The 27386-nt window shown below is 39.8% G+C and overlaps 1 protein-coding gene and 1 long non-coding RNA gene across 12 annotated transcripts in view; one reads left to right on the top strand and one right to left on the bottom strand.

Annotated features, from left to right (window-relative positions):
* Positions 1-27386, top strand: part of Tmem108 (transmembrane protein 108) — a 295713-nt gene that overhangs the window by 67814 nt on the left and 200513 nt on the right. For 2 of the 11 annotated variants that reach the window (XM_048794205.1, XM_048794203.1), the window contains exon 1: positions 13060-13971. The exons of 5 other annotated variants lie outside the window; for them this stretch is intronic. The gene's annotated coding sequence lies outside the window, so the exon portion shown is untranslated. Of the gene's footprint in view, positions 1-13059; positions 13972-22909; positions 23374-27386 lie in introns of those variants that run through there. 4 more of the 11 variants (XM_048794211.1, XM_048794210.1, XM_048794207.1 and 1 more) reach the window with 2 other exon arrangements.
* Positions 15758-26228, bottom strand: LOC125613571. The gene is made up of 3 exons (XR_007344124.1): positions 24843-26228; positions 19291-19349; positions 15758-18684 (listed from the first exon to the last, which is right to left on the bottom strand). It is a non-coding gene; the product is annotated as an uncharacterized LOC125613571 (long non-coding RNA).

Here is a 27386-nt window from a genome sequence, read left to right as displayed (position 1 = left end):
CCCCGCCACCTTTCATTCTAAGATGAGGATTAGACATCCTCCATTGCTTTCTGTCCAGGAGTCCTCCAATTCCACGTTTGTGACATTTCTGGTTGGATCAGGAGTTGGCCAGGATCTCTAATGGGCTGAGAAATTGTCAGGCTTTTCTGGATAACGAGCATCTTGGTCTCGCATAGCCAGAGAGTGGTGTGAATCCATTCCTAATCGAGGTTACAGAACAGGGCTGAAAGGATATTGGGATTCTTGAACCAAATCAGACATTTTCTAAACTCTAACTTGACACAGATATTGAAGCAAACAAAGTCTGCCTCCTGTACACTTGTGTAGGTATCAGGATGTCCTGGAGGGTTTGTTAAAATCCAGTTATACCTTACTCCCAGAGTTTCCATTGTAATTAGCATAACTCACAAGTTCCCAGGTGCTGCTGCTGCTGCTGGCCCAGGGCTCACATTTTAGAACCACTGTTCTACAGGTTCTCCCAGGTGAAAGGGTTTGAAATCACGCCTTAGTCCTTCTAACATTTCTCAGTTCTTTGACTTGGTGGGCACAGCTTCGCTCTGACCTACTACCCCTTGGGCCTGGGGTCATGTGTGTGTGCCCATATCTTGTCCTTCAGATCCAGGGTGCCCCGGACAACCAAGACTGTGTCTGAACTCTGAGTGCCCATCCAATCTGGATTTTCTGAACACCGTCAAAAGCCAGAGATGCCTGGTGGAAGCCATAATCTCCTTTTACATCTCTAACACTGTGGCTTACACTTGGAAGTAAGTCTGAGGTGGGGAGTAGTCTCTCTTTTATCTGAGACTCGACACTCAGGAAGTTTAAATTACTTGTCCAGGAAGTAAATAGCAAAGCTGATGTTTGAGCCTGGGTCTCTGGCTTCAAAGCCTGATTTGCCCTCACTATTGGCTCTATTTTTCTGAGGTTCCTTTTGAACTGAGGATTTTCCACCACCCTCCCTCCCTCATTATAACGACCATCCTTTGAATTATGACTCCAACATATATGCATATACTCACATGTATGAACACATGTACACACATGTATACTTTTGCTTCATTTTAGTATTTTGCATGTATTTTATCATGCAATGCAGTACGCATCTTAGCTGCCCGGAAGCAGTTTGGAATAGGGCAAGGAATACAAACCTGCCCCCAGCGTGGTGAACACCTGCATATATCCATTATCCATCCACTCACTAGCTGGCTTTTCCTCTGTAGTCTGAGTTCAGTCTAAGAAAATGTCTCTGTGTGTATAGCTAAGGACTTATGCTAGGTTTTAATTATGGCTTTGACTATCAGTAAGGAAAGTTGAAACTGCCTCTGCTCGCTCTGCCCCCATCCAGTACCTCTCCATAGAGGAGGAGGAGATCCGGGCATGATTTAATTCTGGTGGAAGACAGTTGGCAGGTCTGAGCTGACACATTCCTCTGTTGGAAAACAAGAACAAGCCCCGAGGGCTTTGGGAGTGTGTTCTGCAGTGAGGGATTGTATGCTTTGTCCACATTAAAAACAATGCAATTTTTTTTCCCCTTTCCTAAAGAAAACAGCCCGCCCCACCCCCACGCCTCCTCAGCTGCTCCACCAGTGGCTGAGAGGTGGTGGGGGGGGGGGGGGCNGGGGGGGGGGGGGGGGGGGGGGGGGGGGGGGGGGGGGGGGGGGGGGGGGGGGGGGGTGGCACAAAACCCTTTCTTTCATCTGTGGTAAGGCTGTATTGAAGCCAGGAGCTGGATTCCAGGAGGAATGGTAACAAGAAGGGAAAAAAATGGTGGCCATAGGTACCCTCAAGAACAAAATGATCCTGGGAAAATACAAAATCACTTGCTTTTGTTTGCTCAGTGTCAGAGAATGGGAAAATTCATCATCAAATCTTGCCCCATTCCTGAATCTGCTTCCTGGTGGGGTGGCATTTTGACTTCTCCCTTTCCTCATGTTTTGCAGGTACATAGGACATTTCCTATCTGGGAATCTCTAGAATAGCAATATTTGTTAAAAATCTGTGACAACTGGTTAGCTTCTGAGGAGTCTCACTTATGCCAACCCCCGCTATTATCATAAAGGAACTTTCTGAAATTTAATAATGTGTATGGGGAATGACGAAAGGTTGTTAGGAACCCTGTGCCATCTGGAGCCGAGAATAAGGATGGTCCACAGGAGTCAAGCTGCCCTCTCGCACAGTGACTCAGCAGACACTAATATTCTTAGGGGACCTGGCTGTCCAGCACCTGGATATCCCAATAGGAAACAATGGGTTCCCTAAGTGAGCAGCCACATCTCTTCAGCGGTTGAAAGCAAATTGTGTGAACATTAAAGCCTCAAGGGAGAAATCAGAATTGAAGTGCAGAAAGATGCCATCAGATCTGTTATTAAGTGACCTAAGCATTCCTGGGAATTCCTGTGCTGTGCAAAACTCCTGTAACAGAAACCTTGAGTCTTAAGGGGAAAGCAGAGTTAGTGGCACAATACTTGGAACTTTTGTCAGTGACCCATTACGACAAAAAGATAGAAACCTAATAAAAATGGCTAACACGTTTAAATGCTCAAGGGATACATCAGTACTGGAGTACTGCACTTGTCCTTGGAAGAAACCTTAAGTTTGCTTGCGGAAGGGTTGCAGCTGGTGGGTTTTGTGAAGTGGGTGGGTGGAAGGAGGGTGTTCTGAGGAGGGAAGTAATATTGTATCAGCAGATGTGGATGGAGGCTCATGACACTCAGAAATGGGTAGCTGCTGGAAGCTGTCACAAGCATGTGTATGTGCCTCTTTCAGCCGAGTATGGTTTTCAGCAGCCATCTATCATTTCTCATGAAATCCCTCATAAACACATTTATATTACACTTACTTATTCTTAAGTTTGTTCCCTAATATATCAATCACACAGAACAAATCATGTTTTCAAAATAAGCATTGTAGCACCATTGACTTTACTGGTCAATTTTCAGAAGATGATTGGATCTCCACCGCCATTTTTTTTTTTTTTAAATACCTGATGGCTCCATCTTTGGAGCCATCAGGTATTTAAAAAAATATATAATGTATTTATATTCTCTTCCAAAATTTAAATAATATTTTAAAACATAAATAAAGACCCACTTCCAACCCTATAAGACAAACAAATGTTAATTTTTTAAGGCCACATAAAAATCTCTCATGTATCAAGATGGACTTGTCAAGATGACGCATTCCTATGCCATCCCATCCCTACCCTTGAGCTGAGCCAAGTGGGGTTGAGTCATCGACAACTGGATGGTGTTCATTTTTTTCCCTAATTATTTTCCCTGAGAGCCTACAGAGGCAACTGTTGAATTGGCTCTGTATTATTTGGTGAAGTAAATATATGTTCACTTGTTCTGAGTCTCAGGGTGGTTCCCAAGGTCTCGGTTGTTGATTTCAGCATATGGCTGTGTGTGCTGGACATTTCTGAGCAGATCCTGTGTTCAGTGGATATTTCTGGGGCTCACTGTGTTTATGCTTTTTAGGTTTACTTTGGGAAAAAAGAGAAAATCCACATGGGAAAAGAAGTAGCTTCACATTTTTGACCCTGTATTTACAGAGGACCCATGTCTAGACAAAGTATAGTCAAAATCATGTTTTTAAAAGGAGCACTGAGCTATTTTCAATAGATTGAATTTGTTTTCTGAGAGATGTGGCAGCTAGATTCTCTTGCATGTTTGAGTTTCAAAAAGAGCATCACACTGCTGATATAGCTGCTGGGGTGATGTAATAAAGTAATAAATTGCACCACAAATATAGTTATGATAGTAACAATATAAGCATGTAGGATTTTTTTTTTTTTTTTTTAGTACTGGGGATTGAACCAAGGAGCACTTAACCACTGAGCCACATCCCCAGCCTTGTTTTTTTAGACTTTATTTAGAGATAGGGCCTCATCAAGTTGCTGAGGCTGGCTTTGAACTCATGATCCTCCTGCCTCAGTCTCCCAAGCCACTGGGATTACAGGTGTGCACCACCATGCCCAGCCAATTTTTTTGTTTGTTTGTTTTCAATTCTACATTTAGGCATTAATTACAAAATGTAGGAATTTTTTTTTCAAATCTGTATTCAAGCATTAACTAGAAAATCCTAGACTTTAAGACCAGAAGGAAATGTGGAGGGGATATTTGGTCCCACACATCATCTTATCATCAGGAGATTGAGGCTTACAGATATAAGCAACAGGGAGGGCCTAGTCAGAAGCCTCAGGTAGTTATAATTAAACAAATGCTTAAATACGAGAATTCCTAATGGATCTCTTTGTACCATAGTGTTGCTTTTGCAACTCAGTAAGCTTTGACCACTTACTTAGGATGCCAAACAGCCCTCTAGTTGTTGCTGCTGGTCCCTTTAACCCAGCATTTGTTCCACCTCCTAGATTTGATTCCCTTGCCCTTTGTCCCCATTTTATTTTATTTTTTAAAAGCTGGGAAAAATTAGTCATTTATACTCCGGTCATGGTTACCACCAGTGATTTTCTTTCTTTGATTGATATCCTCTCTTACCTCCATGGGTAGGAATAAGAAGAATCCTTGCAGGAGGAGGACAGAAGCACCAGCCTACTTCATGCAGACACCCATTTGCCAGCTGTGTGGTTTTATCTAGCAGCAAAGTCCTCAGATGTGTTACTAGAGCAACGAGGAGGACCTGGAATAAAACAACCCAGAAGACGTCAGGGAAAAGTGTCTATCTCTTTAAGACTTTTGAAAAACTATATTGGGGGGAAAAAAAGGATTATGAAAAATGTTTAGAATTAAATACAATATTTAAGACATAAAGTATTCATCTGCTGTTTTGTAGCCCTTACCCTTCAACATGGATTCTCAAAGCGATTGGTGGGTGTTGGTCAGAGACTATTTTCCAGCGTCAGTTTACAAAAATTCTGTATTCCAGGGAAGCCCTCTGTGCCTAGCTAGGTGCTAGGCCCTTAACACAGGGCCAGGGGGAACTGTTTAAACCCTAAGGCAACTTCACAAGGAAGGTACAGTTGTCAGTACCCCATTTGATGGGTTGGCGGGGAGTTAGGTTCAATGAAGTGATTTTTGAGCTGGACTGCAAAGCCAGGGTGTCTGCTCCTAAGATCACAGTCCTAGGGGTAAATGGAGGATCTATGGGTGTGTGTTAGTTATGACCTTTAGGTATGCACATCAGGGCACCCCTGCAAGTTTGTTGTCCACAAGAGGGGAATCAAAATAATATGTTTTCCCCTTTCTCACAAGCTTAGAAGATAGGGGAGGGAAGAGGTGCTTCATTAACATCTACTATGCCCCGGGCTCTCTCCTGTTTCACGTACCATCATCTGTTGCTGTCCCTGATGTTGTTATTGTGTGGTTTTCATGTTCTCTGTTGACTGTTGAATCCCTGCCATTTTCAGAAGATGGATTCATTGCCATCTGTTCTCATGTGTGGGTTTTTCTTGTTGCCTGTCTTATTCAACTGATTCACTGGAGTAGGGGGGAGGTAAGGGATTATTTTTGAAGCAATACATGTTATTTGTAGAAAAAATGGGCAGAGGATTTGAACAGGCAGTCTACAGAGGAGGAAACTAAAAGGCCATCAAGCATTGGAAAAGATACTCAAGTCACTCGTCATGAACGAAATGCAAGTTCAATCAATAATGATATATTTTGCATAGCAGCAGTTTAGAGAGTTCACTTAAACCAAGGGCTTCTGAGGCCTTACTGGCCCCTCATGCATCACTGGAAGTAAGTAACACAGGCTGATGTTATCATTTTGAAGAGTCATTTGGCACCACTTGTTTAAAGGAGGACTCATTCCCAAGACCCAGTGGTTATACTCTTAGAAATGTCTGACAAATTTCTTTGAGGAGTGTGTGTGTGTGTGTGTGTGTGTGTGTGTGTGTGTGTGTGTGACTAATAGGACATAAACTATTCACATAAGGCTATTGTGGTGATAACTGGTGGTTGGAAATAACCTAAGTGTCCTTTACTAAAAGTGTGGGTAGTTAAAATTTGATGAATGTGCACTCAGCAGAACCATGCAGCAGTTAGAAGCCAATGATTAGATGATTATTTATCCAACATGGGTGGATCTCAAGGGTGTAAATGCTCAGTGAAAAAATAAGAGAAGCAATGAAATACAGTGGAGGACCATTTCCCTGAGTTAAAATATGTACATACAAAATGATACACATTTTGTAAGATTCCTCATAAATCAAATGAATGCTATTAAACACATGAAAATAGTTGTGTGAGGATGGTCCAAGGGATTGGGTGGGGGGGCAGTACAGATAAAAAGATGAGCAATAAATAGAGAAAGCAAGAGAGAATCTTGCAAGAACTAGTTAAAATAATGGATCATAAACTGGGGATAGTGATTAACTCACTGAAAAGAAGAAAAAATGAGAAAATACAATCAGAACAAAAAAAATATCCATAATTCTACTGATTTTTGCAGATACATTTTCATTTGAATGCAGTAGTAGCTCATGGTTGACATCAAGAGCACTTAGCAGAATGCTTTGAGTTAGGATGAACCCAAGTCAGCTTATAAATTGACTGAATTTGATGATATAGTATTCACCCTGAGGAGACAGCATCTCCAACTCAGAAGGTGACTTAGAGATAACAGTGCATCTTCTTAGCCAGGATGCAGAAAGAGTACATGTGCTCTTGGGGTCAACTATGAGTTTTCAGTGCAATCAAAGGAAAAGATATCTGTATTTTTTATCTATTTACATTTAACTCTAGTAGTACTCATTTTTGACTCGGTATGCTGGAAATGGTATAAAGACCATTTCACAGGGTGATAGTTTACTCTAAGAACAGAGTGTAGCATCAAATGAATGCTAGTCCCAAATCGAACAAGTGAGGTTAGAACTTAGTCTAATGTACCATGGAACCATCCCACATACATTAGGGGTGAGTGACCTAATGACCTTTAATATGCCAGATGGGAACAGCTTTGGGTGACTGCTTAAAGCAAGGAAATCAGTAAGTAATAGAGTTCTGAATCTTTATTCTGTTTGTATGGGGACTATGAACAATCCTTAATGCAGAGTACATTCTTTCTGCCAGAGGTGCAAACAGTCCTGCCCAGTGAAGACAAGTCTATATAGGCTGCTTACAAAAACCAACAGAAACTTCCCAAGGGAGACTCAGATCTCAAAGCATTGCACTAAAGAGTTGAAAATCATGCGCAGTGCCATTGGCTGTTGTTTCCATGGTAATCATTGCTGCCCTTGCAGGTCCTTCCTGATAAGATTCTCAACAGGTTGACTGGTGGTACATTTGCTAAGGTGTGCCTGTCTCTGTTTGTATATCCACATGCATTTGTTTGCTGGTGGCTCAGTTGTCAAGTTTTACTCCAAATCCAAAATCAGAAGGCAGAAGGCATGAATGCCTTGCTTGCTAAATGTAGCCTCATGGGTTTGGATTGGGTGCACAAGGTTTGGAAACAATCAAAGCTATCGGTCAAAATGCCCTTGAAGCCCCTGTTGCTGGATGCTGTTTCTTTAGAACATTCCAGTGGTCTTTGGAGTAATAGGCACGAGTGTGAGGTTTCTTCAATCCACAAGGTCCCATACCTGGGTAAGGTGGAGCGTTTCACCCTTCTTGGGGAGGTAACAGTATGAACTCAACAGGCTTCTGACAACCTGCTAGGTTTTCTGGTCTTTGGTGGTTGGTTGATCATGGCCAAATCCACCCAGGTACAAGAGCTATTCAATGGTATAATCCAAGACCATCATAAGACTTTCCAATCCCGAGGTTTCCCCAAATCCAGACTGATATAATTTATATGATCTTTGTTTCTCTCCCATGAAAAATTAACCTCCCTCAAGTTAATACATCACTTACATTTGAAGAGTACCGTAGGTCTTTGAATGGAATCATCCTTTCCAAGATGAAGGAAAAACTAACATCCGAAGTCTTGGAGATAATTATGCTTTTGTATTAAGTTCTGTATTTGCAAAAATATTTTTCAGTCACCTTTCATTTATCCTTAGCCACCCATCTACTACTGTCCCCAGTGAAAATCTCAAATGAACTAAGAAATCAAAATTCAGAACAGCAGGTAAGTTGCCCCATGTATTGCCCTAGAAATGTGTGTTCTACTTCTAGAGGAGCAGGTGCATATCAAACTGTACCTATATCTAAAAAGTTAACCTGGTAAGTCCTTTGCAAGGCCAAGGGTTGAACCATGGGCGGTTCTTTTACCCAGGGTTCTGTCTCCCCCAGATCTAAGTAGATTGGATGCCAGGGGCCTATTGATTGGTAGAAAGCGTGAAAGGCCATGTCATTAACTTAGGAAGCATGGTGTGGGGGGCACCACCATGACCAAGAGTAGGAAGATTGGATTCAATGCTGGGTCTGTCATTTCCTAGCAGTGTGGCCTCGGCCATGTTGCCCTCACTCCTGCAAAAGAAAGGCACCTGCCGTCCCTGTCTCCCAGGTGCTTGTATCAGATGAGGTGATGCTTGTCAACACTCTTGGCCACCTCCGAAGGACTTTGGAAATGTAATAGCTTCCTCGCTGGGGTCTGCTGATCACACACACAGGCTGGAAAAAGTATTTGCACTTGTGCTTTTCCTGAGTCGGGGTTGTCAGGTGTGTATCTCTCCCGGGCTTCTCAGTTTGGAAATGTGGTCAGGGTGTTTCACAAAATACCAGACGGGAGGAGAAAGCAAAATTATAGCAGAAAAGGAACGGGGAAAGGGGCAGGCTCTCCCCTCCACCCACTCTCGGCTCCATTCAGTCTTATTGACTTCATTCAGCGGTTCTTTCCTGCTTTGTATGCAAAGACAGAGCCTCTGTGATAATGTGGATGAACAGTGGAGTGTAAACACTCACTTAAAAATACATCCAGATGCAGCCGCTGCAGCCCACAGAGCCCTGGTTCTCTCCTCAGAAACGCAGCTCATTTATACTCCATGAATTCATGGTCCTTAATAATTTCTCTAGGGTAAGTCTGAAGTTTACTTTGTTTTATCTGTGAAAAAGGGGCGGGCCCACAGAGCAAATGAGCAGGGTAAATATGTCTGCTAGGAAACACGTTAACCTGCTTGAAAGGAAATCTGCTTTCAAATGCCTTCCTTGCATCTATTTGCATCCTAACTCTGAACTGATGATGAGTGATTTTGGTCATTAAAGTAGTCCCAGGAGGATTGCAACTTGGCAATATTTTATTAGCATTTAATTTGAATCACTCTAATAAAACTCAATTTCTTTAAAATTCATCCATAATTCAATATGTTCACACATATCTTCTATCAGTATGAATTTGTTGTAAGGTATTATTATCATTAATTACATGCCCTCTAACTCCCCTAATTACTATCTGGTACAATTATATCCTTATGAACAAGATCCAATAATAGGGATCCATTTTCCTTTGGTTTCTTAAGATTTAAAAAAAAAAAAAAAAAAGTCCTCACACTTAAATAGCATCATTAAGGTTTAAATACAGAGGAGAGTTTGCCTATAAGAAACCAAGTAGGGAAGAATACAGTTAGTTATCTCCTCTATGATCAGACCCCAGTGCAAGATAGAGGCCAACTGCTTTCCCTAAAAACTTGGTTAGGTTTCTGTAATTGCATAAACTAAACTTGAATCATGGAACAACTTATGCACCATGCTTGGCCTATAGTGAACACTGATTAAATGCTTAAGGCATGAGTGTGCATATATCTTTTGGGTTTTCCTTTGTGTTTTATATAGACAATATTTTAATATCAAGCACTGTATATTCTATTAGAAGATATATAAAGGGATTATATTGAAAGCACTACCTGTGTGCATCCCATCCATCCATTTTCCCACCTACCTATCTTCCAAATATTTTGAGAGGTGGGGTATATTATGGACCAGCCAGACATGGAGAAGAGAGGGAGTCCTTCCTCCCACAAGTTGCTTCTGTGTTTGCAAGTTGTATCCTAGCAGCCCTCTCTTGGTTAAAGGTTGATGCCTGGCTGTTGTAACCCCTTGGTTACAACAAGGCAGGTGCCGTGAGCTTAGTTGATCCCTGCTTTATGTTTGTGTCTTATTTTTCAATTTAGTTAGAATTCCACTACATCTAGACTCTCTCTAGTACTAGGGATCAGTCCTAAATAAATAGAATAGCCTTATACCAAAGGTAACAGCTAGCATTTTGAAGCATTTGCTCTATACCAGAAACTCTTCCCAGAGCACTTTACATGTTGACTCATTTAATCTTCACAGTATCCATGAAGTGAGTTTTATTCCTATTCCCATTTTTTATAGAGGAGGAAACTGAGTCACCCAGGGATATGTTTGGACAACACAATTTCAAAAAAGGCAAACCATTTCTCTTGTTATTAAAACCTTTTTTGGCATCCCAGATCACCCCACATCTGTTATGTTACCTCTCTCGATCTGATATATCCATCCCCATTTGTTCATACAGGAGAAATGAGGCAAAGAGGGGTGAGTCTCTGCTCTTCATGCTCTGCAGGTCTGGGTCTGAACAGCCCTTGAACCCAGAGCTGATTCTGTCCCAGAATCTGACCAGTAAAAATGAACTAAAGACAGCCAAGTGGAAGCTTTAGAATTCCAGGAACTTGAAGCAGTTATTGGAGGAGGGTAACTGTGTTTCAGGGCCACTCCATTTAACCTAGGATCCAGAGCATTCCAAATAAGCTCCAACTCCCCATTCACTTTCTGCTCCTTTGTTGAATTACTATCTAGACTCTGTCCTTAAAACAGCTCTAGAGCAGAAAGTCAAGTCACCAATCAAGAGTCAGTACTAATTGGGAAATAATTCACACAGTTTGCTACAGCAAAAAGGTGGAAACTCCTACAAATGCATCTGTCATTTTGATTCCTTCTTGAATCATTTGTAGTACATTTTAGGGTCTCAGAGAAGCTTGTCTGTCTGTGAAGATGCTCTGAAGCATCTTGCTTTACATATGAGGAAAATGGAGAGAGCAACTTCTTTTGACAGGAAACTTCACTTCTTGTTACTGAAAGCCGTCACAACAGTCACTATGTCTGGCTTTCAGAGATTTCCTGGAGTTAGCAGAACAATAGACAGTTAAAATGGCAATGTCAAGAGCGTTTGGGGGTTTTATAATAAGCACCAAGGGAAATTAGTTTTTTTCTCTTGAGCTTATAAGAAAAAAGGAGGAGGAATATTTGAGAGGTTGAGAATAATGTGGAAATGAACCTTAATGTTCCATTATTTAAAACAGAGTGTTCTTTCTAACCTTTGGAAATTGAAAAAAATTAATTTTATGCCACTGTTCCCATCTTCTTGTTACTGAGTTGACAGTGACTAAGAGAAAATTCAACTAGCCCTCCCAGCATGCTAATAAACCTCCCAAAGACACATTTGCAACTTTTTGTCTTTCTCTTTGATTAAACATCATTCAAAATCCTTGAATCCAATTTATTGGTTCTTTTCTTTTTACATATGGACAGAGCTTCTCAGGCTTATGATTTCTAATTTAGCAGCAGGAATTATTTCGCTTCTTCCTTCCCCACTTAAGAAAAACTGACTCAAGCATTAGGAAGAGATGTCTATTTTAGCATATTTGTTGTGTATTGCAATGTTTAGGGTCTCCATAATTTTCAGTCTTAATTTATATGGCCTTGATATGATTTCTTAATTTCTAATAAAATTCTGATATATTTACCATGTCCAACACAGTAAAAGCTCATACCCTGTGAACAGTTCATGGGAGCTGCTGCCCCCTCTTCTGTCCCCCTTCACATGCCACCAGACCTGCTTGTGGTTTTAGAGACCCCTGTTTTAGTTGCATGGGGACACCTGAATGGCAATGGTATGCTGTCGTTTTTTTTTTTTTTTGGAAGAAATGTTAATACAAAAGCAATTAAGAATTATTATTAGCATTTCTAAAGTATGAGCAAGACATTTTTATTTTGAAAGTCTGCAGTTTTTAAAAAGTTACAAAATGAAAAACGGGTATTCCTTCCTATTTTCTCACTCCTTTCATTCCTTAGAGGTACCTACTATTAAATTTCCACATACCTGCCAGAAATGATCTAACACACTATTCACACACAAGCACACACCCGTACATACATACATATATTCATACACACAACACTCATCTGTGCTTATATAAATGTATGTATGGATACATATGTGGATTCAGTTGTGTAACATATCTCAGGCATCTGCCCTTATTAATATGCATAGACTTTCTGCTCCTTTGTTGAATTACTATCCAGAATCTGTCCTTTAAACAGCGCTAGAGTCAGTACTAATTGGGAAATAATTCACACAGTTTGCTAGACCACCTTACTTTGAATGGCTATATAGTATTCCATTGAGGTCACATGCCCTAATTGAACTTTGTATTCATCAACATTTAGGGTTTTCCAGATTTTTTTTTTCTGTTGCAAACAATCCCAGGACACATCTTTTTTGCATTTTTGCAAATTCAAAGCAAGGGAATTACTGGTGAAAAAGCATGTGCATTTTTAGCATCACTAAATGCTGTCAAAATTATCCTCCAAAATGAGTGGACTAATTTATACTTCCAACAATAGTGTATGAGAATGTCATTTTCTCCACATCCTCGTCAACGCTGAATATGACAGAAATTTTAGTAAGTATGATAGGTGAAAATAGAATCAAATTTTTTTAAATTTACATTCTTAGCCCTTGCAGTATCTTAGGTTCATTGCAGTGAATGCTTACTGAGCACTTTGTGTCAGCATTGGCGTTGGATCTGGTGACCAAGTATTGTCCTTGTCCTTAAAAAGTCATGGAAGTGACTAAGAAGTGATTAAGAAGACTGTTTTTTTAAAGAAGAAATGAAAAGTTTGCAAGGATAGAGAAGTGGGTCTTTTGCTCACTGCTGGTAGGAGGGGGTAGTCTTGTAAAGGATGGACATGTCCACCTGCTGATTCTTGATTCTGTTCCCTTCCTAAATTGGCAATTCTCCCCTTCTGCAGTGGCAGCCTTTCTTTCCTTGTGGAATGGTAGTGGCTGTAGCTAGCAGTAGAAATGCTTATGCAGTAGCTTCTCTTTCTCTCCAGGACCTGGCTTGTTTAGTTCATTGGTTGCTTTTAGAAGCTAACACCCACTGGTTGCTTCTGTTCTAGAAGAGCCTCAGGCACACAGAGCACCCCAAGAGCTTGATAAACTGTAAAGTCATTGATTGAGCTGCTCTACCTGTATGGATTTTTTTTTTTAGAGGAAGCATTTCATTTTAGGAAACCCAAATTAGGTTATAGACACTTTGAGTACTTCTTTAGAATTCACTGTGTGTGTTGGAGGGGAAATATGGACAGCAACATCGATCGCTTGGGACTTGGTTGGTTCCTGCTACCAAAATAAACTAGTGAATAAAATACAATCTGTAAGTGGAAATAACTAGTTACCAGACTGTTCAGTTAAAATGGGAGGGTCTAAAATACACAGCAAGATGGATGGATAAACCTGTTTTTTTGACAAGATGCTGCTATTGATAAATCAACCCTTTCTTACAGCTGAGGGTCAGGGAGAGCTGAGGTTCTCCGAGAACGGAAATTCTGCTGGAGTTAGCTCAGGGGGAGAAACTGTCCACGTTCAAGCCATTGTTTCAGACCTGTGGACAATTTTTTTTTTTAAATTTTAATTTTTTTTAATTTTTTGGCTTTGGTCAAAAGGAAGCTCCAATTTGCCCAGCAGACAGCTCTCTCTGTGCATGACAGGCTAGTGCCCTGGGAGGCTGGTTGGGCAGCTCCCCTTTCCACCGTCAGCCAGCCCCTGAGAATGTTTGAAAAGATAAGCGGAAAAAAAAGCCAACCCCTTTTCAAGGGGCTGGAGCAGCCTAGTAGTTGCTAGGCAAGTTAAAGTAATTCAGTGTCCTTGCCAAACGTCTGCCATGCACACAGAACTTTGAGGGAAGGGGAGTGAGATGGTGGTGCTTGTTGGTTGCCATAGGAATGTTTCCCTGATTGGAACAAGACCACAGAGTGGGGAGAGCAAGACGCCAGCCTCTACGCGCTTTCTGCCTGGGCATGGGAGCCCAGAGTGGGTGGTGGAGCAGAGGTAAGCTGGGGAAGCAAGGCGTGGAGCCCACGGTGCTCCTGGGACAGGGGTGGGGCAGTGTGTGAGGACAGGGCATCCTGCAAAGAGGTGAAGGGCCTGAGCAGATGAGATCCTAAACGCCATGTGAATTTAAAAATCGGGGGAGGAGAGTGAGTAGATAAACTCAGGGAGATTATGTGATGGGGTCTTTCAGGGAGAATTCCAATTAGATTCTGGAATAAACCCAGATTTAAAATGGATGGAGACTTAAAATAGTGTAATTTAGTGGGGGAAAAAAATACTTAGTTCGAAGGTAGGTATTCTCTATTTATGTAAATATTATGTCGGAGCATGTCATTATTTTAGTTCCTAAAGCAAAGGTGGTAATTAAAGATGTGTTAATGAATGACACTGCTGTATTGATCAAGTGCTGATTCACAGGTGGAAAATAACGCACAGTTGACCAGATAGTGGGCTGCTGAGATGAAACCTTAATGAGACCCTCTGACCCGGGCTCACTCCCATTAGCATCGGATGGCAGTTTCCAGAATGACACCCTAGGATCTGAGTAGACAGGAGCAGTTGGAACGTTGAGTGTGTTAATTTAACTTCTCTGTAACTAATCAATTACCCAGATCTGAAAATGGGAGGTGATAGCCTCCCGTCATCTCCCTAGAGTGTTGTGAGCATGAGTGCCATCTCACTTGAACACAGTTTCTGGAGGGTAGTGTAAGATCCTAGGTGCAGAGGGTGATGGTGGCTGTCAGAACGATTCAGGCCAAAGGTTTTCAATGTTTGAGGTCACAATCTTCGGGGAAACTGTGTTGAACAGAGTTTTACTTGCACAAAGGAAGTATGTATAAATTTGTTGTTGCTTGCCTTATATTTGATTCATGTTCAGAGGGTATTTAAAATTGTTTCTTCTTTGGAGTATGAATGCAGTATTAGGATTATTTATCACTTTCTTTTATTATGGTTTCTTTTTTAGAGTCCTATAAAAAAAAAAGACTAAAGGGGCATGATATTTATTCTCAAATATTTAAATTCTGGTGATGCACACATAGAAAAACTGCCACAGGACTCAGATCAGAGGTCTCTGTGGTTTGTTAAAGGGTTCAGTCAGTTTTTCTGGTCTGGAACCCTAGCATCATTTTTACTTTGGAATTTATCAGAAGCTGACTGATTGGCATCAGTTACCTAATTGGAGGCAGATTTGCAAACCAAATGCAAAATTTTTGTTTACTGGTAGAGTGTATTCTATTAAGAAAGACTACCCTTGGGCTTTTCAGATGGTGTACCCTAGGGTGAGTTTGTAAGAAGCTAAAATATGCAGTAGTTGTAATCTTTAAAAAAGAACGTAGCAGGACACAGTCGTGTACTCCCAGCTACTTGAGAGGCCGAATCAGGAGGATTGAAAGTTTGAGGCTAGCCTTGGTAACTTATAAGAACCTGTCTCAAAAAAAAAAAAAAAAGAAAAGGTTGGGGATATAAGATAGTACCCTGGGTTCAATCTCTAGTACCACAAAGAAAAAAAGAATTCTTATCTAGACCCTCTAGAGCAACTCTGTCCAATAAAAGTGTATTGTGAACCTCGACTTTGAGCCTCAATATGAGTCCATATCTAAAATTTAACTTTAATTAAAATTAGATAAAGTTGAACATTTAAAATGAAGTTCGGTTCGTTGGTCACACCAGCCAGTGGCCACTGTGGTGGACAGCACAAACAGTGCTGCTCTTGTTTAGGCTGTGGACTTGACTCCCCATAGCTCAGACGGAGAGCTCCTGTGGGAACCCTCTTAGAGACAGAACCTCATTTTCTGAGTGAGGGACTACAGGCAAGTTTACACCCCGAAGAGGAAATTTCGAATTCAAGCCAAATTAGAACATGCCTGGCGAGGAGCTATCTGCTGGTGGACCTCTCTCCACCCGTGTTCCCAAATACACCCCTCATTGTCTTCCCAACAGATAAAAACAGGCCACCCTTGATGGTCAGCCTCCCTCATCCTCCTCTGGGGCTGCCTCATTTCCATGACATCAGTGCCCTTCCTGCATGGAGAGCCCCTTTATCTCTCTCATTGTTTCAGTTTCCACAGTTGGCTCTAATTGCTGTTTTACCTTAGTGGAGCATTCAAATGTTCAAATTCCAGTTTAGCCCTTCATGAAGATCATCTCTGTCAAGGTCAAATGTGGTGGACTTAAGTGAATTTGAAAAAGAAAAAAAAAATGTCTTCCTTTACTCCTGGGTCCAGAGTTGTATGATACCTTGCCCAGAAAAAAACCTGACTTGCCATTCACCTATGTAAGTAGCTTTTGGGAGGCAAATCAGGGTTCTTCAATATAGTTACGCTGTGGTCGGTTTTTCTATATGGAAGAAACATCTCTGGTCCTTAGACAGGAAGCATGAAGAAGTCCTTACATCAGGTGGGTAGGTAGGGAGTGACTTGGAAAGTGAAAACTGTCCGCACGTTCCAGAATTTTTGACCTGCACATTGCTTGGGTCTGACACAGGTTTGACTCATGGTATAATAGTGACCCTGGTCATCGGTAGATCGGTAGATGATAGAGCACAGAAGTCTATTATTTCCTATTGGGTATCTGCCATTTGCAAGGGACAGCACTAAGGATAGTATTAAAATTCATCCTCCATGTCCTGGAATGTGTCAAGTTTGAAAAGCGCTTACGGGGCTCTTCCAGGTCTGGAGAATGAGAGCCTTGGCATTAGGATGGGCTCTTGTCCAAGGCAGTAACCAGTCCTTTCTCCCTTGGCAAGGGGCTAGTTTGGAAATTGGGAATAAATACCAACCTGTTGAATCAACCTGTTTTAATCTGAGTAGGAAAGTACTTCTTTCTCATTACCACCAAACCAAACCACTTTAAAGCCAGTTGTGGCTTCGTAGAATAAGTGGCAGTTGTCAGCCTGGAAACCTTGGATGCCAGCCCCAAGTCTGTCTGCTTTGAGGAGTATGATGTCAGGAAAGCCCTTGAATTGTTCTGGGCCTTGTTTCTCACCTGTCGGCTGAGGACATTACACCGAGTGATCTTGAAATCACAAATGAAATCTGCAAAGCCACTTCTAACATCTCATGGCAAGTGGGTAGCAGGACTCTGATTCTAGAGTTTCCTGCTTTGCTGACCCCAAGGACCTTCACTGTGCACTTAGAGGCTGAGCGTGAACCAAGTAGAAGAATCGAGGAGGATGACCGGTTCTCTCTGCCTTCATGATACCTTTGATTTAGTCTGCTTCTATTTTGAGGTTGCTTTTTGAACCTCTAAAACCCACAGGTTACCTATCATTTTGTTTTGTTTTGTTTCTCCTTGACATTCCTCCTTAATGTGGCAGGTCAATAATCAGCTCAGATATCTCTATAACATAAAGCTCCCTAGTGACCTCGGAGTGAAAACAAACAAAAACTAGTTCTTTGCTGATTGACGTACATGGTAACCAGAGAAAAAGTGGTAGCTGAAATGCAATGTTAAATTGTCTTCCAAATTTTTGCCATTATAACAACAACTACGATAAAGTGATGCAAAACAGGGCTCTTGAGTCGCCCTTGTTGATATTCCTGATGCAGGTTGGGGGCCCACTTCCCTGTGCTGGATCATCACACAGGTGGGTGCTGGGCCAGATGTCTTGAGAAGGCTTCCTTTAGCTGGGGGAGATCCAGATCCTGCATATTCCTTTAGCCTATCATCTACCAAAGAAGTCAGGGATAACAAGGAAAGGAAAGTTGTGATTGCCTATTATTTATATTTATATATATATACCTGTTATGTTAAATAATTCACATAGAGTGGCTTATTTAATTCCATAACCACCCTGCAAGATAGATAGGTGTTTGTCCTATTTTACAGATCCATAAAAGCAAAATTATATGGCTTGTTTGAGGCCACACAATACATAATTGAGCAGGAATTGTACTTAACTCTAAAATCTGGTTACTTTCTGGCTGACATCAAGTAGTATATGGAAATATGTAAACCCCAGTGATATCATTTTGGTTCTACTTTATTTGAAGATCCCCAAGGTAACCCTGTAGATACCAACATAAATAGACTAAAATGAAAGTAGATACAGTAATTGAGTAAATTTTCTTGGTAAGCAGAGGTTATTAACCTGCAGCTCAGACATCCTTTGAAAATATTAAAAACAAAAATACCAGAGAAGCTTTTTTTTTGTAAATAATGGATTTATAAGCATATTCACTCATCAGCATTGTTGGCTGGTGGAAAAATGTACTTGAATTCTAAAATCGAATTCAATTTTCAGGGATGCTGCTTGCTTCTTTTGGGGTGAAACACAGTGCAATCATTTTGGTTTTTAAAGAAGCCATACTATTTGAACTGGTAGTTCTCATTCTTTTACCCTTTGGGCAGATGGGGTTTGCCATTTTCATTCAGTGTCTTCCTCACAGATATGGCAGTTGATCTAGTTATCTGCTGCTGCATAGCCAACCACTCCAACACTTTGTGTCCTAAAGCAACTGGCCCTGTTTGTTTGGCTCATGAATCTACAGTCTGGCCAGGGCCCAGTGGAGACAGCTCCTCTCTGCTCCACTCAGCTCCATTCAGCATCAGCAGGGGGCTGGCAGGCGGGGGATGGAATCATTTGCAGTTAGCCCATGGATGTCTGGACCCTGGACTGGGAACACTAGAGAAGCTGGAATCCTTAGGCATCTCTTTCTTTGTGTTCTCTCCAAATGCCAGCTTCAGGGTAGCCCAACACTGCCGCACTACCTGACCCAAGAGAGAGAAAGCCAGGCAGGAAACTTGTCATCTTTTGTGACCCAGCCTAGGAAATCACACAGCATCATTCCTCTGCAGTCAATTCACTGAAGCACTTCCAGAGGCCATCAGGGTTCAATGGGAGTGGAAATGCATTCCATTTCTTAGTAGGGAATTGGAAAGTTTTCTGGGAAAACCTTGCAGTAGCCATTTTTGGAAAATACAGACTGCCACAGAGATGAGCCAGGCTGCAGGTTATATGGTAGAAACTAGATGTCTCTCTCCCACCCAGGGGAGCGTGTTGGCAAGCAAATGGAATATGACTTATTCCACTATAATTTAACCCACCATAATTTACACTTTTCAAAAAAAAAAAAAGTAAATCACTCTATTTACTGTTAAAAACAAATTGCTTGTGAAACACCAGTGGGTGAGCTGGGACTGACCCTATATTTTTCGTCACTTTTGAGCTGATTCTTCTTTTGTATTCCTGAACTGGGATCCAATTTTAGATTCTGTGCTTTGTGTGTGGAGGTAAGCAGCTGAGTATTTAGGTAAACAGCCTCATGTTAGAAACCTTTCCATTTAACACTAAAAAGTGAAGATGAGAACACTTACCATTGAATGTTTCCTGAAAGGTTGGTTCCTGAGTTTTATAGCAGCTGCTGTCACCTCTTCTAGAAAGGAAATGATTGTTCAAGGCACATTTCTCGAGGTTTACAAAAGCAGTTTCTTCTGTCAACCTCTATTTCTAAAACATGGGAATTCCGTGGGATGGCACAACAGGCTTAGGGACTTTGGGCGTTAATTAGGTTAAGTTTGTTCTAGACCTTTTTTTTAATATTTTTATTTGTGCATTATAATGACCCAGAATAGTATAGAGTTCATTGTGACATATTCATACATGCATATAACATAATTTGCTCTATTTTGTTCCCTAGTACCTTCCCTTTTCTTCTCTTCCTTCTTTCCCCTGTTCCCCTTCCTCTATTCTACTAGTATCCCTTCTATTTATTTTTAATTGTTGCATCATAATCATCACAATTATACATAAAATGGGACTTATTGTTATATGTTCATACAGGCACATAACATAATCAGTACATTTCATTCCTAGTTCCTACCTTTTCCCTTCCATCCTCCTCCCATTCCCCTTTCATCCCCCTTCCCCCCTTGATCCTCCCTACTAGTCTCTTATATTTTTGTGAGATGCTTTTTTTTTGGTGGGGGGCAGTACTGGGGATTGAACCTAGGGGCTCCTACCACTGAGATGCATCCTTAGCCCTCTTTTTAAATTTTGATATAGGGTCTCACTAAGTTATCTAGGCTGTCCCTGAACTTGTGATCCTCCTGCCTTTGCCTCCCTAGTTGCTGGGCTAACAGGCATGCACCACCAAACCCAGCTATGGGACGCATTTTTTATTCCTTTTTTTCTCTCTAGCTTCTGCTTATGAGAGGAGACATTTGGCCTTTGACTTTCTGAGTCTGGCTTATTTCACTTAGCATGATGTTCTCCAGTTCCATTCATTACCTGCAAATGACATAATTTCATTCTTCTATGGCTGAGTAGAACTCCATTATGTGTATATCCCATATTTTCTTTATCCATTCATCTGTTGATGGATGCGAAGGTGGGTTTCATAACTTAGCCATTATAAATTGTGCTGTTATAAACATTGCTATGCATGTATGCTAATTTAGTTCTTTTGGATAAATACTAAGTGGAATAGCTGGCTCATAAGGTAGTTCCATTCCTAATCTTTTGAGGAATCTCCATACTGACTTCCACAGTGGTTGTAACTAATTTACAGTCCCACCAACAATGTGCAATTATTCCTTTCTCCCCATATCCTTGTCAGCATTCCTTATTTTTATATTTTTGATACTTGCCATTTTCTAACTGTAGTGAGATGAAATCTGGATATAGTTTTCACTGCTAGGGATGTTGAACATTTTTTCATATATGTGTTGGCCATTTGCATTTCTTCTTTGGGGAAATGTTGTTTAGTCCATTTGCCCATTCATCGACTGGGTTATTCCTCATTTGTGTTAAGTTTTATGAGTTATTTATATATTCTGGGTATTAATCCTTTATCAAAAGAGTAGCTAGCAAAGATTTTCTCCCATTCTGTAGGCTCTCTCTTCACATTCTTTTTCCTTTGCTGTGCAGAAGCTTTCTAATTTAATACCATCCCACTTTTTGATTTTTTGTTTTATTTCTTGTGTTTTAGGAGTTCTGTTAAGGAAATCAATGCCTATTCCTATATGTTAGAGTGTTGACCCTATGTTTTCTTCTCGCAGTTGCCAAGCTTCTGGTCTAATTCCTAGGACTTTGATCCACTTTGAATTGACTTTTGTGCAGAGTGAGAAATAGGGACCTAGTTTTGTTCTTTTACTTATCTTATCCATTTTCTCAGCACTATTTGTTAAAAAGCCTGTTTTTGCTCCAACATGTTTTTGGCACTTAGTCAAAGATCAGATGACTGTATCTGTGTGGGTGGCTCTCTGTGTCTTCTATTCCATTGCTCTAAATGCCTGTCTTTATTCCAATATCATGCTGTTTGTTTCACTATCACTCCGTAGTATAATTTGAGGTCAGGAATTGGGATACCTCCAGCCTTGTTCTTATTGCTCAGAATTCCTCTAATTATGGATCTTTTACTTGTTCATATGCATTTTGGGACTGTTTTTCTATAGTTATGTGAAGAATGTCATTGGTATTTTGATGGGAATTGCATTGAATCTGTAGTGACCCTGTAACTATTAATTCTACCTATCCAAGAACATGGGAAGTCTTTTCATCTTCTAATGCCTTCTCTGACTTCTTTCTTTACAATTCTATAATTTTCATTATAGATTCACCACCTTGGTTATTAGATTTATTCCCAGGTATTTTATTTTATCAGGACTGTTGTGAAAGGAATTGTTTTCCTGATTTCTTTTTCAGTGTGTGCATAATTGGTATATAGCAAAGATATTGATTTTTTAAAAGTTTTTGGTTATAGATAGACACAATGCCTTTATTTCATTTATTTATTTTTATGTGGTGCTGATGCTAGAACCCAGTGCCTCCATTTAAAAGAAATATAAAATGTATAAATAATGCTTGAAGAGTTTAAAACCTGAACACTTACATGCATTCTACCCAAGTTAAGGAGTGAGCCATCACCTTTCCCTCGTCTCTGCCATAGGTCAAACCTTCCTCTATGTCAATCATCATCCCACTTCTTCATAGTATTACTATCTATGTGGTGAAATCCTCATGTTGTTGTTGTTGGTACTAGAGATTGATCCCAGGGGCACTTAACCACTGAGCCACTTTCCTACCCTTTTATGTTTTATTTTGATACAGGGTCTCACTAAGTTGTTTAGGGCCTCGCTCATTAAGTTGCTGAGGCTGACTTTAAACTCAAAATCCTCTTGCCTCAAGACTCCCGGGTTGCTGGGATTACAGGTGTGTATCACCACGCCCATCAATTTTTAAAATTTATGTCTTTTGGGGATGTGGGATGTGGCTGGGGATGTGGCTCAAGTGGTAGCGTGCTCGCATGGCACGCACGAGGCGCTGTGTTCAATCCTCAGCACCACATAAAAATAAAATAAAGATGTGTCCATCAAAAACTAAAAAATAATTAAAAAATTATGTCTTTTATTATACAGTGCCTTTCAATTCAATTAAAAACATTTCAGATTTTGATTTGTAACTCAATAGTAGAGCATGTGAGTTCAATTTGCAGTACCAACCAACCAACAATAAAAAACAAAAAAAACCCCACATTTTATATAAAGAGTTTTGCACATTTTAAAAAATTCATTCCTAAATAGTTTATATTTTTGTTGCTATTGATAATGGTATCTTTAATTACTTAATTATAGATTAACATGCAATCGTATTTAGCTGTATATGAAACAAGTGAATTTCAAGTTTAGACCTGGGTCCTGTGCCCCAAAATCTAATGTATATGTAAATTTTTGAAAATCTGAAATACAAAAATCTAAGCATTGGATAATCTGTATAATAATTTATCTTGTTTTATAGCTGCCTTTATATTTTTTTGCATCTTTGTTTCTTTGTCTTATGTGTATGTCCTGGCCAGGTTCTCCAGGACAATGTTGAATAGACGTGGTGATAGCTTGTACCCTCCTCTCATTTCTGACTTTAAAAGAAGCTTTTAAAAACTATTTTTATAATTGAGTTCAGATCAAGGAAATTCTTTTCTTAGTTTACTGAGTTTTTACAATCGTGAGTGAATGTTGAATTTTATCAAATATTTTTCTATACTAATGATTTGATCATATAATTATGACTTCTCTTTTATTATTGAGATGAATTACATGAACCAGTTTTCTGATAAACGAGCTTTTGATTCCCATGATAAACCCAGTTTGGCCACTGTCCAGTTTTATTTACTAATAATCTGTTTAGTCATTATGTATGTGGTGACCTGCAATGTTGCTTTTTCTGCTCAGACTCAAGACAGATCAAGGTCGCACAAGAGCAGGGAGTGTTCTTTCTCTGTGTCCAGAGTGGAAGAGTAAGACTAGAATTTCTGTTCTACCACTGTGGCATAGAATTTGCTAATATGAAAAGGAAAAGCTGTCTGAACCTAGTGGTTTCTTCGTGAAAATTTCTTAAAATGAGAGTTCAATTTACTTAAAGGGCCTGGGACTGTTCAAGCTTTCTGTTTCGTAAGTCATTTGGTAAGTTATCTTTTTTCTATATATTTATCCATTTCATCTAAGGGCTAAAGTTTAAAATATCTTTGTTTATTAGTTGTAGCTTTTATAGTTATATTTTTCTTATTAAGTCCTATGATTACTCATGTGAGCTCTTTTTCCTTGACTTATGATACCAGAGGTTTGTCTTTGTTTCTTAGTTTTTACCCAAACCCAGTATTGGGTTCATTCATATATTCAATGAATATAAATAAATATTATATATTTTTTTGTCTTCAATTTCTTTTTCCCATATTTTTATTTGTGTATTGTAATGGTACGTTAATGGTGAGATTCATTGTTACATACTCAAGTGTGCACACAATATAACATAATTTCTTATTCTTATTTTCTTCTCTACCTTCTTAAACTGGAGGCTCACCTCATTAATTTTGTGTTTTTCTTCTTTTCAAGTCTGAAGTTTATAGCTTCAGATGTTGATATTAGAAATAAAGTTATTGTGTCCACTTAAAACTAAAAAATAAATATTAAAAAAAGAAAAAATTCAAAATTTTTGTTTTCCCATCAATTTCTTATTATTTTCCTTTCTGCCTTCTTAAATCGAGACCTACCTACCTCATTAATTTTGAATTTTTCTTCTTTTCTAATATAAACATGTTAGGTTATAACTTCCTTCTAAATACTGATTTAACTCCATTCCTCAAGTTTTCATATGAGAATTTATTCAGTTCTAAGAATGTTCTAGTTTTAATTTTGAATTAATTTTGGGCTAATAGTTATTTTGTAATGTTTTTGTGTGTGTTTAAATAGGTGTGGGAATTTTCTAGTTGTCTTTCTTAAATTTTTGTTTTAACTGACTACAGTTGTGTATATTTGCAGTATACAACGTGATTCTTTAAAGCAAATGTACATTGTGGAATGGCTAAATTGAGTGTATTAACATACTTTACCTCACATTCATTTTTTTGTTGTGTGTGTGTGTGGTAAGAACACTTAAAATCTGCTCTCGATGATATTTAAGAATACACCACATTGTTATTAATTATAGTTCCATATTGTACAATAGATCTTGTGAACTTACTCTTCCTGTCACACTGAAAGTTTTTTTAAAATTTATTTATTTTTTACATACATGATAATAGTGGAATGCATTACCCTCATTATTACCCATTTGCAGCACAAGTTTTCATAATTCTGTATATAAAGTATGTTCATGACAAATTATGCCATTATACATGTACTCTTTTTTTTCTACTTACAATTGTTAATATACATATATACCACAATTTTTCATATCTCTGTATACAAGGTATGTCTCTTCATGCCTATATTTTGTATACTGATACACTGAAAGTTTGTATCCTTTGGATAACATCTCCCCACACCCTACAACCCAGCCAACCCCTGAAAACCACCATTCTACTCATGCTCAATAATTAAACATATAGGTGAAATCATATGGCATTTGTCTTTCTACGTCTGGCTCATTTCACCCGAACATCTTCTGCTCCATCCAAGTTGTCACATATGACACAATTTCCTTCTTTTTTTCAGGCCCAATAGTATTCCATTATGTATTTTATACCACATTTCTTTGTCCATTATAGTTATATTTAAAAATATTTCTAATTTCTAAATGCATCATTAAAAGTACATTATCTTTCATTCCAGCTCTTTGTAATTTTCTGAGGCTATTTCTATAACCTTTTCAGTTTTTAGAATTGTTTAGTATTTCACTAATTGCTGTATTCAATATTCTTTGTATATTTTATGTATTTAAAATCTATTATTGTCTTCTCTATCCTTACTAACATTTTATCTTCTATCAACTACTAGGAGTGATGTACTGCAGTTTTTCCTCTTGTTGACGGTCTGTTTTTTCTAGTTGGCATGTGTGATACAAGGAAAACATATTTGCTCTCTGCCCCCAGATCCTGATAACAGAACTCCTAAAACACTTGTAATTTCAAAAAAAAAAAAAAAAATGGGGTGGTAGGAGTGTGTTTTGTTTTAACATTTGGTCTTTGACCTTGGTTCCTGGCACAGAGCTTCTAAAATCTTTGTAATTTCCTGAGCAATAGGGATGGTGGGAGCATCTGACAGGAGCTCCTAAATCCCTTGGAATTTCCTGGGCGATAGGAGTGTCTTTTATCTAATAAGGCAACTCTGGATGGGTTTCTGGATAGCTTCAGGATGTCAGCTGTTCACCAGAAAGACTAAGCAGTGATTAGAAGCTTGGAACTTCCAGCCCCCCTCCCTGACTCTAGAGAGGAGAGAGGGGCTGGGGATTGAGACAGCAGTTAATCATGCACATGTGATGAAGCCTCCTTAAAAATCCCTAGAGGACTGGGTGAGCTTCTGTCATGGTGAACACATCAGTTCGGGCAAACTCAAGGAAGGCATGGACATCTCCCCCTCACGCTCTCCCTCTCCTTGCCCTATGCATCATTTCCATTTTGGCCCTTCCTAAGTTGAATCCTTTCTAATAAACCGATAAGTCTAAGAAAAGTGCCTTCCTGAGTTCTAGGAGCCTTTCTGGCACAGTACCAAATCAGAAGAGGGGATCCATCCTGGGAATATCAGAGTGATAGCTGGTTGTCAGAAGTACAGGCTGTGATTGGCATCTGAAGCAGAGAGTCTATGGGATCTGACACTAACTCTCAGTAGACAGTGTCAGAGGTGAACAGAATCAAAGGATACTCAGTTGTTGTCCACGGGTAATTGGAGAACTGATTGAGGTGGAAAAAACTCACACATGGGAGTAAGTGTTATGAGAGTCTAGGAAATGGTTTTCTCCCCTTAACTGTGTCAATTTTTGATTTGCATATTTTGAGGTAATATTAATGGTCGCATACAGATTTAGAATTCTTTTTCCATGTTTTAGGTGAGCCTTCCAAGCAACATATATTTTTTTAATTCATTCTAGAAATATTTACCTTTAATTGGATATTAGAGTCCAGTTGCATTTCTGTTTTTAGGTTCTTTATCACCCTTTTATATTTTTTTCTTTATTGATGTTTTCTATTTTAGCCTCTCTTTTTGCTGTCTTCTAAATTGATAATTCTTTTTCTCCTCATTCCAATTTCTCCCCATCCTTATTTGGAGGTCATGTGCTTTGTGCCTGCTCCCATGGAAGCTGCTGTTACTATTGGAACACACAGGCTGTTCTGGAATAATCCACCCTGGTGTCTGAGAACCAGCCCCAAGGGCCCATGAGACCAGAAAGGAGAGGCAGATGGGCCTAGACTGCACTGAATGCAGTTTTGGGGGACCTTAGTGACAGAAAGCATGGTCCTTGGAAGCAGCAAGACCAAAGTGGATCCTGCAATTTGGGCTAGAAGGAAAGGAATATATATTGGTTAGGACAAAAGTGACTTCTGGCTGGTCAGAATATCCCTTGTGTATCTTAATAACAAAAAGTCAGGCACATTTCTGGCACCAGGGGCCGAAAAGTTCCACATACCTCTCTAATGCTTTTGTCATGGTGAACACATCAGTGCTGAGGTGTTGTAGATGTTACAGTTACACAACTGCAGTGCAACTGGTGTACAGAGTTAGAGGTTGGGATCAAGGGTGAGCACACAGGGAGGAGTGCACAGGGAAGGAGCGGGAAGAGGCATCTTAGGAGAAACTAAAGTGCACGTGAAAGGAAGGGAGACTGCCAGTGTGTGCCTTGGATGCTCATCAGCTCCCCAGGCTGGAACTTAAGTGAGGTTGGTGGCAGATGGAGCTGGAGAGGTCACTTGGCTGGCGAGTTGTAGAGAGCCTTAAATACCAAAGTGAAGGCAACAGAGAACGGGGGTGGGAATTAAGCAGGGAGTGTGTGTGTGTGTGTGTGTGTGTGAATATGTGTGTGAGAGAGAGAGAGAGATGCGTTATTTAGGAGTAAAACATGTGACTGCGTGGAGGGCCATGAGCAATTGTCACCTAGGATGGCACTGAGTAACTAGGCCAGGGCAAAACAAGGGTAATGAAGAGAAGAGATGAGAATTTAAGAGATGTTTACAAGGTTAAATCTTAATAGCAGATTTAAGGCA

Source organism: Marmota marmota, unplaced genomic scaffold (assembly GCF_001458135.2).
Source record: "Marmota marmota marmota unplaced genomic scaffold, marMar, whole genome shotgun sequence".
In the NCBI taxonomy this organism is placed as follows: Eukaryota; Metazoa; Chordata; class Mammalia; order Rodentia; family Sciuridae; genus Marmota; species Marmota marmota.
This window is presented reverse-complemented; position numbering and strand designations above follow the sequence as displayed.